The sequence below is a fragment of the Halyomorpha halys genome, unplaced genomic scaffold (assembly GCF_000696795.3).
Source record: "Halyomorpha halys isolate HHAL.00 unplaced genomic scaffold, Hhal_1.1 Scaffold212.1, whole genome shotgun sequence".
NCBI lineage: Eukaryota > Metazoa > Arthropoda > Insecta > Hemiptera > Pentatomidae > Halyomorpha > Halyomorpha halys.
This window is the reverse complement of record NW_027107855.1, coordinates 1,750,242-1,764,190: the sequence shown is the minus strand read 5'-3', so window position 1 is coordinate 1,764,190 and position 13,949 is coordinate 1,750,242.

Sequence of the window (13,949 nt, the reverse complement as noted above, 5' to 3'; positions counted from 1 at the left end):
GTATGAATGTGTTATATTAGTAATATTATTCCTTGCCCAAGTTTGTGGCAGACTGTAATTTTACTTATTCATAAATAAAGTAGTTATTATGTATTAAAAGAAAATATTAATAATTTCTTATTCAACTGGACCAAGGATCAGCTGGTTAGAAGCTCGAGTCCTATCAAACCATGTATGTCCTTATTATCTATTATGTCTATGGAAGGATATTCGGCACTACTGTTTAACTTAAATTATATTTTTCGACATATATAGGTTTTCGGCACTAAACTTGGATGCCTACTTTTTTCATAGTGATCGTTCTTTTTTTTTTAGGTACTTTCTTTTTTGTTCTAGTGAAATACTTTTTATATTTGTATTTATGGAGTTCTATCAATGGGTAGATTCTCTACATGTTTGTATCATGTCACTATGTCACCAACAGCGAATTTACTTGTATATATTTTTATACAGTTGTAAATAACCATAAATAAATTATAAAAAAAATTATATTTATTAGTTATTATTTAATCAGTATTATAATGTTTTATTTATTTAATACCAGATCGGCCTGGTGGGGTTGCATGGTTGATGTAAGAGGTACATATTTTTAATTTACACCCCTAACTATATAGAATGTTAAAAAAAAAAGATAAAATAAATAGATTAAAATAATAATTCTTAATAAAAGACAAAAGTAAAGTTAATATCAAAAAGAATGATATTTATGGATTTAACAAAATATTATTACTTTTTTATTATTATTATTATTTTGTCCTTTATGTCGTAATATTTCCATGCTAGGGAAAAAACTGTTTTCATCCACAAGTCAGAACATGATGATAACAGTTCTGGTGCTGAGTATGATGCAAACAAGCGGAACAGTGGCAAGCTATCAGAAAACAGTCGGAGAGCATAGATCTTAGAGTAAACACAGGTCATTAATATAGTGTACGACTTCTGGTTGAGTTGTTAGTCGAGATAAGCAAGACTTAAGCCAGCACAAAGCAGATAAGCAAGTAACACGCTATCGTTGAGATAGGTAACGTTAGCCGTTCAATTACGGTTCACTCCCCTTATAGAAATGCCGTTACACAAGTTTTAAGGTTATATCTTAATTCTAATCAGGCCTATTATTTTCTATTTATGAAAATACTTCCTAAGAAATTAATGTTTTTGGAACATGTTTAATCAGTTTTTAGAACCTGTTATTGCTTCTAAATAACATTGGTGTCATGTTACTCTAGTCTAAACCATATCATAACCTTTTCGCTCTAAAATTTGTTTTAAGTTGTTTTTTTTTATGCCTGGACGAGATACAGGACCTGCTGGGCCTGCCTAACATTCCAAATTATTGTTAATACCTGTTCAATCAATGATCACTATTTATTGTCATTATTGTATTCACTAAGAAAGTAGTTAGTAGGTTTGAGCTGTTGGGTGAACACCCCTGTAGGTTTGCCAATGTCTAGTGGCTGTTATTTTTCCTATTTTTGCAAACCGTATATGTAAATGAACCATTCGTTGACAAAAGCAACTGTTCTTAACAACTATTGAAAAAAAAATGTTCAAAAAATAAAAGGACGAAAATGAGTTAGAGGTAAAAAACAAAACAAAAACTGATTACTAATTATTAGATTTACTAAATTTGAATTATATCACTTTTCCATTCGTTTTTTTAAATATTGTTTTCATCAATGATTGTATTCTATAAATTATTTTCGCATCATAAGGAAATTATTGAAAACGAATTTTTAAAATGACAACCACACAAATGGCGAACGGACGAAACAAAAAAACTAACAGTTGTTTGCTCGTTTAGAACTACAGTTCATTTGGAATCATCAACAATTGTTATCAAAGGTTCTTACTTCCACTGCTACCTAATAATATCATGCAACCATACAGAGTTTGGCTTTGAAATACAATTACATTCCAGTTTTTATTTATTATGTTCTTTTAAAAATAAAGTTTTTATTTTCTACAGTGTGATGTAGCAAAGCCTAGTATCAATTCAGAATATGAAAAAAAAAAGTGCTAAAAATGTAAAATTCTGTTTGGTATTTTACCTTATAGGCATCAAGGAACAAGCAGTACCAATATCTATTTGTGTTTCAGTAGTGAAATTCGATTTTATTAAATTTGGGTGGGGTTTGTATCTAAATAATCCTATAGAAATTTGATCAGATTCTATCCATCACTTGTAAGCTAAAGCTTGAACATTTTAACAATTTTTTTTTTCTTTTTGAATTCGACTCACCTATATATTTCGTAAATGGCTTGTATTATTTGGTCCAAAGTATAAGTCCACTTTCCACTCTCTACTATTGCTTATATATGCATTTTTTGGCTTATCATGTACATTTCATTTTCAAAGGCCAAATTAAATGTATTAAAGATAAAAAGTTTTTCAAAGACAATTATTTTTCTGCTCTGAGCATAATGGATCCATTAGAAATTTATTTAAATTGGTTAAATGTGTGACCATCTCATCTCTTTTCAGACCAAAAAATCTTATTTTCCCGAATAGGTTGTTATGGAAGAACAGATCAATCCAGTCACTATCGTTCCAGCGCAATAGAAGTAGAGTTAATGGATTTATGTTCTCTCTGAGAGCATAAAGATATTTCTGGAACTGCCCTCTGGAATAGTAAAATTGAAAGGAAGCGCTGGAGAGACAGAGCACGACCCCCTGGGGACAGGTCCCTCAATAGCCCATAGTTCCCACGTCCCGTCGTCAGCGGCGCGAATCGATGTGTCTGTCATCGGATAAAGGAGGCTGTGCCATACCGAACATTGTGGATTAGTTTTTTGTATCTCGCTCCTGTCATCCTTAGCAATAAGACGTAAGCGAAAAAATAGCCTTTTTCACAGTGGCTGACTCATCGCAGCCAATTTCTTAATCGATGCCCTCTTCAAAAGGTGCATTATCTTTGCCAGGGATGGTTATTTATTTTTTTTTTTTTTTAATTTTTTTTTTTAATTTTGAGTTTAAATTAAATATTTCAGCAGAAGCATATATGCGTTGAATTTTATTTTGTAACGGACCTATACATTTATCTTTATTATACGATATATGGTTTGCGGTTTTAACTGCGTTAAATTAAATTAAATTTTGATTCAATAGTAAAAGAATTATCACAGTACTGTAGGCAAATATACTTCTTTAGTGAAATATTGATGAGGATTCATTAAAATAAACTACGAAAACATTTTTTTTTTTTTGCTTAATTCTTAATGATTGACTATTATACATTTGCTAGATCGCTGGATTTTTAAAAAAAATATATATATTTTTAAATATTAACATAACATTTACTTATTGTATAGTTAAGTAGTACAGTTTTGAATTCCAATAAAACTGTATGTAACGCTATAACCTGTGAAGGGTCAGGAGTGCATTACTTTGCAAGTAAGTACTGTTACTTGACCAACGGTTGTGCAAGGAGGTGATTAGGTCAGAATACGCTCGACCGCTACATTTTCACCCAGTTCAGATTACCCACTTCATGAGGCTGGGTGTACCCCGAAGGGTTCCCTCTCTCACGGCTACAGTAACAAAATAAATAATTATCTGTCACAGTCTAGTTTGAACCCCAGACCTTGGTGTTAGTAGCACAGTGTTTCACCACTCAACCACTCCACTCCCAATGAATAAATAATTGAAAAAAGTATATGACATAAATGTTGTTCTAACATCAATAATTTTATAAATTTATCGTTAAATTAATTACTTTTTGTGTTATAGAATCAAATATTTTTTATGAACTATAGGTTTAATTATGGCAGGCAGATTGATATTACTAAACAAATCTTAATAGAACAATAAAATTTGGTGACGTTTTGTTCTCCTCAACAAATAATCTATAATTTGCCACTCATTTTGACTATTTGGTACAAGAGGAGGAGGGAATAGTCCGCCAAGGCCATTTGGTTTCTTTTTTCCATCCCCGATGGATAGTATAGACTCACCCGTGATCAGAGTGACAGTTACAAGATCAATATAATTATTTGACATTGATTGGTGGGTATCGAACCCATACTGTTCTGAACTTAGTATACTTGGTGTTCGTTCCAACATTCTCGGCCATCGCAGCATCTTTTTCTGTCTATAGAAATCTAAGATTTAACTCTTGGTATTACTCCAAGGTAAATATTAACTGACCCTTGTGGGATTAAAACTAACACCGCTGTAACGCTAAACCAGTGTCCACCTCTGGTTTCTATTTATAATTATTTTTATGTTTCCACTCCAAGTATCCAAGTAGACTTAAAAAAATGTTTTCTCTAAAAAGACTATTTTCCATCAAATAAAATTAAATAATGTTTTTATATAAGATACCGCTGATTAAAATATATTGAAAGAAAACATAGTTGTTTTAAATTTGATTTTAAGTTAATTTTTAAATATTACTTAATTTTATCCATGTATTCTTAATAGCTCAATGTAACCAGGAAACTAATTTTGCTAAAAGCTTAGTAAATGTTTTTAGAAGGAGACAGAGAGAGGGAGAGGGAGAGTGGGAGGGTATTAGGACTCGAGGAGGTTGACAACACCCGGGCAGGTTTTAATCAGTGAAAGGGACAATGTAGATTGGCCGAATCGGCTCACCTTCCTAAATACCGATTCTTCATCTCACCTGCTTTTCTACGGATTTTTCTTTTCCTTTTTGATTTCCCACGCCACTAATGCTCGTTTTGCTTTATGGGGCAAGAGTTTTGAATTATTCGGAGAGAAAACCCTGATAATTTATAGCCATAATATAGTTCTTGTAGCGGGCAAATTGGCTGACCTGGTCGCGAGATGGAGGCAGCTGTTCGCCAATAAAAGCAGTTCTTATAGCCCAGTCTCGATTAATTGCTACCCCGCCGACCGCCTCTTCGCCATCTCATTTCCAATCCCCTTTACAGCTTAAGGCTTCTCTTTCCGATTATTTCATCGACTTTAAGTCCCCTTCGCTATAAAAAAAATAACTTTAATGATAGTTAAGCTGTGATCGTTATATAACTTTTATTATTTTTCCACAGTAAAAATCGTTCGTAGATGGTTTTAACTCTTATTTTATGTTGCATTTGAAAATAAATAAAAATATTCTGGGATCCCAACCATGTACCAACAACAAAAACTAAGAACATTAAATGATTGTTTATGGTCTAGATATGACTTTCGAAATACCAGATTGTCTAATTATTACAGAAAGTTTAGAAAAATTATTAATTATTACAGAAAGCTTGAAGCAGCAGAATGATTTAATGTTGTGAAGACTTATCTGATATCTGAAGGATGTTAGGAAAGAGGCACTACGGATAGAAATAGGTCTAGAACTGTACCAGAAGTTATGGATGGGAGTATAAATACTGATTCGTTGATTTCTGTTCAAGGAATGAATATAGCAACGCAGGTTAAGGAGTTCTGTGATAAGGAAGTTTTATTATTTCTTAGGGATTGGAATAGGAAAGAACCAAGGAAATATTGACTTCGGAAAGTGGGAAGTAGCCACTTTGAGTTTGTGTAATAGCCAAAAAATTGCTTGTAGCTAGCCCCAAGTCTCATATTTCACGACGATCATGATAAAAATAGAACCCATTGAAAATACTTACATAGCGGACAAATGAAGATTTGACGTTCATTACCAAGAAACAGAAGAGAGGGGCCCTTGCTAGGGCCATACTATCCCTTATTTATTGTATTGGAGGGGTTGTATGGTCCTAACATGGACCCCGCTACCCCTCCAATACCGACTTTAGAAAATACAGGACCAGGCTGGAACAAGTGTGTGGCCCTACGTAAACCCGCATCTTCCTCGCAAGGACAAAGGGCTTGAGGAGATTCCAACGCATTACTAATTTTATAAACCAGCTATAAAAAGTATATATTAAGTCAGATTATTATAAAAATCTATTAATAATATTTAAGTATAAAATTGAAAAGTTAATACGAGTTAATTATCTTAATTTTATTATTTATAATATAAATGAAATCTCAACCTTCTCTCTAGATTAGGTTGGTAAATTCTATCATTGGAAAGCCATTCCTCCTGCTCTTGCTAGGGTACATCAGGACGTTATTGTGATTTGGTAATCATAGAATAGTAGGTAAGGTGGGTTCCTAACATTGTCTACTGTTCTATCATTTTCCAATTATATATAGAGCTATGAAGTTGAATTTTTTTTTCCGAGAATTTAAGTTAAATTGGTCTCATGATCATCACAAGCTAATATCGTAATGCGGGTAAACATGCATCCACATCACGCGACGTCATACAATATTTAACAGTTCACGTTTGTCTAGGCAATTACAACCTATGCAGCTACTCCAATTAATTACATAAGTAGGTTAAACGTGATTAATTAATAAGCATAAAGGTGATAAAGAAGGAATTAGTAGCTTAGCTTAGCTAAAAATAGCGACTTTGGCATGTAGCAACAAGTGCGCTGAAGGTGTTTTTGCGATTAAAACAAACAAGTCTTCCTGCTTGAATCGCAACAATCATCGTTAATGTAACAATTTTTGATAGTTTCATGAGTTGGCATGATGGAGTTAGCAATAATTTAGCGTTACTGTTTTTAATTTATATTACAATTATTTTTTTTTTTTGTAATACACACTTAATTTTAATTTTGCCAAATCGTGAGACTAAAATAAATAATTCTTCTGATACATATTCGTTTACGTTAAAAATATTATCAAAAATAAATGTGAGCCTGAAAGAATTCTAGTGGTGCCTCCTTTTCGTATTTATTTGATTTATTGAACATTATGGACTTAATAAGTTGTACCACTTTTGAGCCCGTTTAAATAAAAAACAAAAATCTCATTTAGATCTACATAATGTTTCAGTGTAATGCCAAATGTGATATATTAAGTGATTCCAAAAAGTGATATATATTTATAATATAAGTAAAAAAAAAATTAAAGGGGATTAATAAATAAGGATTTATTGGAAACTAAAATCTTATTCTTTTTTTTTATCGAAAATATAAAATTTGCAGTTACATAGGAGAGATTCTCATTGATATTTTTACAGAAAGAAAGCAGATTTTGTTTAAACTACCTGGGTTTTTCCCTAAGAATCTCGGTTATTTTTCTATCGTTATTATTTTATTTATTTATTATATTATTTTATTGTCAGAATTATTGTTAAGTTATAAAAGTTTAATGAACAATGAAGATTTTTAAGCAGAAAGCCTAAAAGCTTTCGTAGACTAACGTAAAGAAATTTTTTTTACCCATCAGTCGTTGCGGGCTGTGTTCCTAGAGGAAATATTTTTCGATCGTTTACTGTTAGCATACTCAAATATGTCGCTAATCAGCTTAAAAGAGACTATTAAATGACTATTATTAATTAAAAAGTAAATATTGTTCAGCCTAAATTTTTTAATTTATATTTGAATTATGAAAAGAGAATAATGATATACTCTTGAGAAAAATGAAGGCATGCATAGATTTTCACTCCATTCTCGATTATTAGAAATACTGTTATTAACTTTTATAATTATTAGTTGAAACATATGTAATTCATTCATAACGAACTACAGTTAGAAACTGTACAACAGCACATCACACGGAGACACATTAAATTCTTCGACAGTCTCCCTGCTTCCTTCAATCCAGTATTCCAGTCTATCACCCCATCCCCCCTTCCTGCGAGGTGGCAGGGCAGGAAAGGTCCCAAAAACCCTATTAATATCACCTCATAGCTCCATCTACTGATGCACCCCAACCCCCTCCCCCACACTTCTTTTGATTTCAGACTGTTTCTCTTATCATTTCACTATTATCTATTGTCTTTATTATTTGTATTTTTATTTTTATTTATCTTTATTTTTATTTATATATTATATGCGATATAACACGAGGAGGCCCCTCACCTCCGGACTCAAATAGTTGCTGAACGGATAGCTCATATGTAAAATTAAATATAACAGGTAACCTTTAAATACCAAAGGTAGTAAAAGGTAAGACACAACACGAATTACTTTTTCTTTCTACACAGTAATGCACTACTAACTCACATTTTATTTCTGTTATAGAGGGTTCGGGGAAAAAAAAAAAAAAAAAAATGTAATTATTCACTGTCAATTTTAGTTAAACCAACTAAGAGATCATAATTATTTGGGTTTATTATGTGTGTGTTGTTGCCTCTGGACATGTTGATGGCGGTGGTTGCAATGAGTTGCGTGTGAAACGCCAACGCACTGTCTTGTCATGAAATGGGTTCAGCTGTTATTGATTATTACAGCTATTTGATGCCTTGAGATTAAGTTATCCGGAACCAACTTTTAGCTATTCCAACTTCTATTGTTTTCTTTAATACTTTGTGATCATTTTATACAACGAATAATGAATGAGTCATAAAAAATAATGTTTAAAAAAAAAACAATGATCTGACAAGAATATTATTTGGCTGTTGACTTATAAAATATTTTTATAAGATGTAACTCACATATGTTTAACTTAAGTTAGAAATACTACTTTAAATGCGATATGTTAATATTATAAATTTGAGGATATATGATAAAATGGGGTATCTAATAATTTCCTAAATTTGGATTGAAATAAATTTTATCTTGAAAATGCTCATTATCGTATATAATATGATAATATGATATAATATGCTCATTTTGTAATACAGTAATATCAATCCCTTTTCTGGTTCTCAGGAGCGTTGAATTTTGAGAAATGAGGTATTGAAGGAAAGGAAATTCCATGGAGAAGTAACAAATCTAAATTTCGATTCTTAATTTTTTACTAGGATATTAATAAAAGTCATTCCAAACCGTTAGTGGTTTCAAAACTCTGATAGAGGTAAGCTTGATCGAGGTGGTACAAAGTGTGTTTTAAAGATTAAGCGTACATCAATACCCAAGTAGTCCTTTGTTTTTATGTACAAAAGGGAACCTTTTTTAGATAGTGCACGAATTAGACACTGTTAAACCTCATTCTGATATAAGATAAGCTTCAACAGCTTTTTTTTTAGGACTCAAATTATTCAAATAGATGGCTTGAATATTTTGAATTAAGTCGAGCTCATGATCCTGAAAATTATTGTATCAAATTTATTCAGTATGTCCATCTATGCTTATATAACAATATTTCTAGTCAAAGATTTAACCAATTAATAGGTTTTATTGCTCAAATTACTTAGTGAATTTTTTTAATAATTTAAACTCAAAATATTGAAAATATATGTTTAGTCTGTCTGTTTCTAAAATGTAACGTTTTTTTGAGCGAACGGCTCTAATTTTCATCTTCCTAATTATTCAGACTCGCGGGTTCCTTCCAAAAATGTGTAGCCCGCCTAAACATCCGTTTACATAAGGCCTAGGCTACGAGGTCCCGGCGAGTACGATTCAAGGATATATATGCTTAGGGATAGCTAAGATAAGCTAGATTTCTTAAGTGTAAAACTGAATATTTTCCAGCGTGACAACCTAATACTTAATGCGCACACTTATACTTCAAGATTTCCATTTTAAACTCTGCAGCTTTACCTATTGTGTATTTTGAATAGATTTTCTTGATAATATTACATTGTTTATTCGAATGAGCATTACATCGTCTATATTTTGAATAAATTATTGAGATAAAGAAAAAATTTCTTACCCTAGAATTCTTGCAAGGGTAAACTAGTTAAATCTTTTAACATATAATGCAATTGTGATTATATAGTTTGAGCATATTTTTTCCTGTTTATAGTTTTTGTGTCCACTATCCAAAACACTTCCAGAAACCATTAAAATATACATTCAAAAATGATCCCACCTGCCAAATTCTCACATATCACTAATTAAATCTTGTTTTTATATCAAATTATATTTCTTCCATTTAAAAAAGAAATAAATTGTGGCTATTAAAAATATAACAAATAATAACAATTATCATTATAAAATTAAAATTAATGCGAGAATGTTATTAATATATTTTAGTGCTTAAAAGTTTTTTAAAGTGTTTTTCTTTACTCTATAGAGAAAATAAAGAGCTGGCATAATCTACTGCTCTTTCGTATGGTAGCGTTGCTGAAACATATATCAAATAAGAATTACAGTAATATTCAGCTCAATCATGATGTGATTCATGTAATTTGGGCTCGAACATTTGAACACAAAAGGTTGAAAATATCGAAGGAAAAGAAAAAGCCATTGTTAAATGGAATATCCTCTATGGAATTACTTTTATGAAGCCACCTCGTGGTTTACAAGTTCGATGGCTAGAATAAATATTGCTAATTTTACTTGATAATAACTGATTTTACTTGAAGAGTATATTTATTTTAAATATTAGTTAATCAATAATTTTTTATTTTATTTTTTGATTATTTTTTGTTTTAGTAATCAAGAATTTAAATGGAATGAACTATACCATTTAGTTAAAAATACAATAATTATTTTTTATATAAGTTTTGAACTATTAATTTTTAAAATAATTGTTAATCCATTCAAAACTATTATTCTTTTCGTTTTTAAGTTTAAATAGATAGAGTAAACTAGAAAACTAACTCCTCCGTTGTAAATACAGCGTTGATAATCAAAATAAATCTTCACAATTAGAAGTATTATGACCATCGGTCGAATTTTCATTGACCTTTAAAGTACAATTGTTTTAATGGATATAATCCTACGTTTGATGGCTGCATGAAGACCCCATCTCTTGTCATTCCGATCCTCAGTATAGGCCTGAACGCTGTTGGACTGGTGCCATAAATGGGGATACAGGCTTTTCGCATTAGGGACATTCGTTCTTGTAAAAGCAGACAGTACGTGAACCCGTAAACACATGGCCCTCGGTTGAAGAGCCACAGTTTTTTGCTGCTAACGCATTGGGCACCTCGTGACCCCAACCCTGCGTATCAATAACACGTCACGCAATAGCCCACTTAACATTACCGGTGGCCCTAATGATACCAATTACGATGACTTATGACTCTTAATTACCGCCCGGGACAAACAGCTACTTGAGTTTGGTTTGATTTGTTCCATTTTATGGGTCTTAATCTCATTGATAGGAATAGTTAGTGGTAATTGGATTGTGTATATGCAAAAGGAAGATCTTAGAAGGATTTTCGAGAATATCAGCATCAATTTACCATATAGCATTCTAGTTGTACACATTGTTATATGGCTCCATAACCCGACACCATGCCTATCCTGATTTGTATTATTCTAGTATTATTAAAAATAAAAAAAATGTCATCTATTTGAACCATTTTACTTGAACCTCCTATTTTTTCTTTTCTTTGGTTTAGCTTATTTTATGAACATATTTTCCTTTTAAGAGACCCCTAGATGATCAGTCTAAATGACATTCATGATTCAAAAGTCAGATTGAGTTGTATAATTAAGACCTCTTCACATCAATCCAACTGACGCTTACTTGAAAATAAGATATCGAACAGTAAGGATCTTATACAATTTCGATTCATAATAAACCGAAGTTTGTTTGGCCTTGGTCTGCAAGAAAAATGTGAAATAAAAGTTATGAAGCAAGTATTCGCAGACTCCCTTCCACTTTTTGGTACCCCCTCAAATTAAAATTTTGAATTATTGGATTTAAAAATTGTCTTGATAATTCGTCAGTATTTCCATTACACGATCAATCTGAACGTCTATCTTTTGTTTCATCATTCCTTTCTCATATACTTGTTCCAATTAGTCGCTGTTTTATCTACTTGGTCCAATTGTTTTTCCTCATTAAATCGAGAATACATGGATAAACCTCAAAGCAGTTGAATGATCAAACCTATATATTTTTTTTTAATTCTTATTTTCTTATTCCATCCTCTACCTTTTATGTTTTTCTATTTCATTCAAATAAATATATTTTCTTCAATAACGCAATACTATAATTTTGAAAAAAAATTATGGCAGCAATAACAATAACATTTCTAATAAATCCTTTGACGAATTGAGCAAACTAAACATAAAAATGAAATGTAAATTAATGCTGTATTATTGTTCCTTAAGTATCACTCCATACCCTACAGAAAAGTTTCAACCCTAAACCCGCATGCTTATAACATGTATGAACTGTGGAGAAAAACACTGATCTTTGACGTTGTGTTATATCTTTTACCATCTTTGAATTCAATTGAAGCCGTTACATATGCTGTTAGATGAAGTGTTCCGTACATAGTTTTATTTGTGATTATTCAAATAAAATAGCATTTTAGTTTATATACATTTTCTCAATTCAGTTAATGTGTAGAAAATGTATTAGAAAAAAATATATAATCAATTATCGTATGTAAGAAACTTAAATAAAAGTGATGAATCGGAACCTAAGATGAATATTGCTAAACCTAACTGAAAAAAAAAAATAAAATCATGTGATTTATTCATATTCATTACATATACAACATACTGATAAAGAAACAAACATTTTTTTTTTAACTGTTTGGGTTTCAACATCATATAAATCATAATTGGGTATGAATCATCATCTGATTATCATCATTGTTACTATAAATTTTATTTTAAAACAATATATTCATACAAAGATTTGTGATTAGGTAGTTTATAGTTCAAAGTAGGAAATAATATCAAGTACATAACTTCCTTGACGTAAATATTTGATTTTAATTGGCAAAATACGTCTTTTATCTTTCTTATAACACTTTATTTATAAATATAAATCTACTTATTATCTGTAAATAAAGATTTATTGCTATATTGTACCTATATATTTATAAATATACTTATTTATAGTAGTATAACTATAAATATCCTTATTACGTCATCTAAATAATTTTAATATAACAAAATACCTATGCATTTTGGAATAAAAGAGTTATTAAAACAAAAAAAAGACTTTTTAATAAAGATTATTGTTAATAAGGGTTATTATAAAAAAAATTTGTAACCTAATTACACTAAACCAAAAAAAAAAATAGTATTGTTTTGGAATTTCTTTCCAAAAAAAAAATAGAATTGTTTTGGAATTTGGATTTTTTATATAACAAAGAACATTGCTACAATTGTTGATAATTGTGAGACGTGGCTATTTAATGCTAATTTAGCATTCCAACTGTGTATTTTTGCACTTCACTAATGCTCTGAAGTACGGATGGAATCATAATGAAGCCCGCGGTGCAAGTAAATTTTTAGTATGACTAGTTGAGCTTCTCTTTTGTGCTTATTCCATTTGTGAGCCTTAAATTGGGTTAAGACACTCTTTCTTTCATATTTAACCCAACACGTTAATGTAATTAAAGTGTATAATTCTATAAATTAGTGGAGCTTTTCACCCACATCACTCTATTCTTGGTACCCATAATAAGGGATTTACAATTAAGTGTAAATAAATTTAAATTAAAAGGGTAAATCTTACAAGTGTCTTAATTTCTGAACAATAAGTTTTTTTTTTAAATAATATTATTTCAAAATTTTTTGAGACAAGGTAATTATTTATTAAATAAAACCAAAAATTGTATCCAATACTGTCTCAACACTTTATTTCTTACTAGTCCAACGATTCGGCCATTCCAGCCATCTTCAAGAACATCTAAATATTCAACAGCTTATATTATATCTTTATTTTTAAACATTTATAACCATCATTATTCACTATATAATATAACATACCTTCAATACAAATCTCCTTAATTAATGTGAGGAGGAGATTTGTATTGAAGGTATGTTATATTATATAGTGAATAATGATGGTTATAAATGTTTAAAAATAAAATATAATATAAGCTGTTGAATATTTAGATGTCCTTGAAGATGGCTGGAATGGCCGAAACGTTGGACTAGTAAGAAATAAAGTGTTGAGACAGTATTGGATACAATTTTTGGTTTTATTTAATAAAAAAGTTTTTTTTAAAAATCAATACAGATATTTTCATTAATATTTTATTATAACTGTTTGGAAGATTTGTTCTTTTTGATGTCCACTGTTACCTGATATACTTAAGGATTCTCACTGTTATTATTGTTAACATATATATATATTAAATGGAACCTAATTTTTA